A 5,000-nucleotide genomic window follows, 5' to 3' on the forward strand; every position below is an offset into this window, starting at 1 on the left:
CCGAATTATTTATGGAAGGTCTGATGATGATTTTTTTTTTTTTTCACCATCTCTTTCTCTCTCTGCCGGGGCCGGCCAAGAGTGCTTTATGGACGGTTTAAAACATGACTATGGATGCAAATGCTCATTTTCCTCCGTGCACCTGGTGATTGAAAACGTGCATCTGGTAACCCAAAAATTATAAAAGGGTTTTAAATACTTTTACCCGTCATTCTATTGATATAGCCCGCTAGGGGAGTGCCCCACTACGGCCCTCTCTCTGTCAGGGCCGTCCTTGGGTGCTTTTTACACACTTTAAGAAATCACGATGGATGCAGATTGCTATTAATCCTCCGTGCAACTGGTGATTGAAAACGTGCATCTGGTAACCCAAAATTTCAAATATGGTTCAAAATGAATTTAAAGGCACCCCTCTCATTGTTGCCCGCTATGGGAGCACCCCACTAAGGCCCTGTCTCGGTCGGGCCCGTCCTGAGTGCTTTATAGACACTTTAAGAAATCGCGATGGATGCAGATTGCTATTAATCCTCCGTGCAACTGGTGATTGAAAATGTGCAACTGGTGATTGAAAACGTGCACCTGGTCACCCAAAACACGGTTCTCTATGCGGTTAGCGGTGTTCCATCTATTCATGTCCGCTTATGGCGCACCCTACTACGGACCTTTAGCAATGGGGGCCGGCCCGAATTATTTATGGAAGGTCTGATGATGATTTTTTTTTTTTTTCACCATCTCTTTCTCTCTCTGCCGGGGCCGGCCAAGAGTGCTTTATGGACGGTTTAAAACATGACTATGGATGCAAATGCTCATTTTCCTCCGTGCACCTGGTGATTGAAAACGTGCATCTGGTAACCCAAAAATTATAAAAGGGTTTTAAATACTTTTACCCGTCATTCTATTGATATAGCCCGCTAGGGGAGTGCCCCACTACGGCCCTCTCTCTGTCAGGGCCGTCCTTGGGTGCTTTTTACACACTTTAAGAAATCACGATGGATGCAGATTGCTATTAATCCTCCGTGCAACTGGTGATTGAAAACGTGCATCTGGTAACCCAAAATTTCAAATATGGTTCAAAATGAATTTAAAGGCACCCCTCTCATTGTTGCCCGCTATGGGAGCACCCCACTAAGGCCCTGTCTCGGTCGGGCCCGTCCTGAGTGCTTTATAGACACTTTAAGAAATCGCGATGGATGCAGATTGCTATTAATCCTCCGTGCAACTGGTGATTGAAAATGTGCAACTGGTGATTGAAAACGTGCACCTGGTCACCCAAAACACGGTTCTCTATGCGGTTAGCGGTGTTCCATCTATTCATGTCCGCTTATGGCGCACCCTACTACGGACCTTTAGCAATGGGGGCCGGCCCGAATTATTTATGGAAGGTCTGATGATGATTTTTTTTTTTTTTTCACCATCTCTTTCTCTCTCTGCCGGGGCCGGCCAAGAGTGCTTTATGGACGGTTTAAAACATGACTATGGATGCAAATGCTCATTTTCCTCCGTGCACCTGGTGATTGAAAACGTGCATCTGGTAACCCAAAAATTATAAAAGGGTTTTAAATACTTTTACCCGTCATTCTATTGATATAGCCCGCTAGGGGAGTGCCCCACTACGGCCCTCTCTCTGTCAGGGCCGTCCTTGGGTGCTTTTTACACACTTTAAGAAATCACGATGGATGCAGATTGCTATTAATCCTCCGTGCAACTGGTGATTGAAAACGTGCATCTGGTAACCCAAAATTTCAAATATGGTTCAAAATGAATTTAAAGGCACCCCTCTCATTGTTGCCCGCTATGGGAGCACCCCACTAAGGCCCTGTCTCGGTCGGGCCCGTCCTGAGTGCTTTATAGACACTTTAAGAAATCGCGATGGATGCAGATTGCTATTAATCCTCCGTGCAACTGGTGATTGAAAATGTGCAACTGGTGATTGAAAACGTGCACCTGGTCACCCAAAACACGGTTCTCTATGCGGTTAGCGGTGTTCCATCTATTCATGTCCGCTTATGGCGCACCCTACTACGGACCTTTAGCAATGGGGGCCGGCCCGAATTATTTATGGAAGGTCTGATGATGATTTTTTTTTTTTTTCACCATCTCTTTCTCTCTCTGCCGGGGCCGGCCAAGAGTGCTTTATGGACGGTTTAAAACATGACTATGGATGCAAATGCTCATTTTCCTCCGTGCACCTGGTGATTGAAAACGTGCATCTGGTAACCCAAAAATTATAAAAGGGTTTTAAATACTTTTACCCGTCATTCTATTGATATAGCCCGCTAGGGGAGTGCCCCACTACGGCCCTCTCTCTGTCAGGGCCGTCCTTGGGTGCTTTTTACACACTTTAAGAAATCACGATGGATGCAGATTGCTATTAATCCTCCGTGCAACTGGTGATTGAAAACGTGCATCTGGTAACCCAAAATTTCAAATATGGTTCAAAATGAATTTAAAGGCACCCCTCTCATTGTTGCCCGCTATGGGAGCACCCCACTAAGGCCCTGTCTCGGTCGGGCCCGTCCTGAGTGCTTTATAGACACTTTAAGAAATCGCGATGGATGCAGATTGCTATTAATCCTCCGTGCAACTGGTGATTGAAAATGTGCAACTGGTGATTGAAAACGTGCACCTGGTCACCCAAAACACGGTTCTCTATGCGGTTAGCGGTGTTCCATCTATTCATGTCCGCTTATGGCGCACCCTACTACGGACCTTTAGCAATGGGGGCCGGCCCGAATTATTTATGGAAGGTCTGATGATGATTTTTTTTTTTTTTTCACCATCTCTTTCTCTCTCTGCCGGGGCCGGCCAAGAGTGCTTTATGGACGGTTTAAAACATGACTATGGATGCAAATGCTCATTTTCCTCCGTGCACCTGGTGATTGAAAACGTGCATCTGGTAACCCAAAAATTATAAAAGGGTTTTAAATACTTTTACCCGTCATTCTATTGATATAGCCCGCTAGGGGAGTGCCCCACTACGGCCCTCTCTCTGTCAGGGCCGTCCTTGGGTGCTTTTTACACACTTTAAGAAATCACGATGGATGCAGATTGCTATTAATCCTCCGTGCAACTGGTGATTGAAAACGTGCATCTGGTAACCCAAAATTTCAAATATGGTTCAAAATGAATTTAAAGGCACCCCTCTCATTGTTGCCCGCTATGGGAGCACCCCACTAAGGCCCTGTCTCGGTCGGGCCCGTCCTGAGTGCTTTATAGACACTTTAAGAAATCGCGATGGATGCAGATTGCTATTAATCCTCCGTGCAACTGGTGATTGAAAATGTGCAACTGGTGATTGAAAACGTGCACCTGGTCACCCAAAACACGGTTCTCTATGCGGTTAGCGGTGTTCCATCTATTCATGTCCGCTTATGGCGCACCCTACTACGGACCTTTAGCAATGGGGGCCGGCCCGAATTATTTATGGAAGGTCTGATGATGATTTTTTTTTTTTTTTCACCATCTCTTTCTCTCTCTGCCGGGGCCGGCCAAGAGTGCTTTATGGACGGTTTAAAACATGACTATGGATGCAAATGCTCATTTTCCTCCGTGCACCTGGTGATTGAAAACGTGCATCTGGTAACCCAAAAATTATAAAAGGGTTTTAAATACTTTTACCCGTCATTCTATTGATATAGCCCGCTAGGGGAGTGCCCCACTACGGCCCTCTCTCTGTCAGGGCCGTCCTTGGGTGCTTTTTACACACTTTAAGAAATCACGATGGATGCAGATTGCTATTAATCCTCCGTGCAACTGGTGATTGAAAACGTGCATCTGGTAACCCAAAAATTATAAAACGGTTTTAAATACTTTTACCGGTCATTCTATTGATATAGCCCGCTATGGGAGCACCCCACTAAGGCCCTGTCTCGGTCGGGGCCGTCCTTCAGTGCTTTATATACAGTTTCATATATTACGATGGATGCAGATTGTGATTGTTTTCCAAAAGACCCGTGTGCATCTGGTAACCCAAAAATTATAAAACTGTTTTAAATCATTTTACCGGTCATTCTATTGATATAGCCCGCTAGGGGAGTACCCTACTACGGCCCTCTCTCGGTCAGGCCCGTCCTTAGGTGCTTTATATACAGTTTAAGATATTACGATGGATGCAGATTGTGATTGTTTTCCAAAAGACCCGTGTGCATCTGGTAACCCAAAAATTAAAATATGGTTCAAAACCCGGGTAACACCACTCTATTTACGGACATGACAGTAGAGCTTACCCCCTGGAGCTATTGACCTCCAGGCTTGTAGGCCCTTACTCACCACCCGGGTATCACCCCTCTATTTCGGGGATGATACCAGCAGGGGACCCCCCCCACCTCCACAACCTCGCATACCAGGTGAACCAGGGCACCCACACTTAAGCACCCCTCCTCGGACATTAAAGCAGATAACCGCGCTGTTATGAACCGCGTGCACCTGGTCACCCAAATGGAACTTGTGCACCTGGTCACCCAAAAGGACCGGCGTGCACCTGGTCACCCAAAGGCCGGCGTGCACCTGGTCACCCAAAAGGACCATGTGCACCTGGTCACCCAAAGGCCGGCGTGCACCTGGTCACCCAAAAGGACCGTGTGCACCTGGTCACCCAAAGGCCGGCGTGCACCTGGTCACCCAAAGGACCATGTGCACCTGGTCACCCAAAAGGACCATGTGCACCTGGTCACCCAAAGGCCGGCGTGCACCTGGTCACCCAAAAGGACCATGTGCACCTGGTCACCCAAAGGCCGGCGTGCACCTGGTCACCCAAAGGACCATGTGCACCTGGTCACCCAAAAGGACCATGTGCACCTGGTCACCCAAAGGCCGGCGTGCACCTGGTCACCCAAAGGACCATGTGCACCTGGTCACCCAAAGGCCGGCGTGCACCTGGTCACCCAAAGGACCATGTGCACCTGGTCACCCAAAGGCCGGCGTGCACCTGGTCACCCAAAGGACCATGTGCACCTGGTCACCCAAAAGGACCATGTGCACCTGGTCACCCAAAGGCCGGC

The sequence above is a fragment of the Oncorhynchus mykiss genome, unplaced genomic scaffold (genome assembly GCF_013265735.2).
Source record: "Oncorhynchus mykiss isolate Arlee unplaced genomic scaffold, USDA_OmykA_1.1 un_scaffold_60, whole genome shotgun sequence".
NCBI classification, from domain to species: Eukaryota; Metazoa; Chordata; class Actinopteri; order Salmoniformes; family Salmonidae; genus Oncorhynchus; species Oncorhynchus mykiss.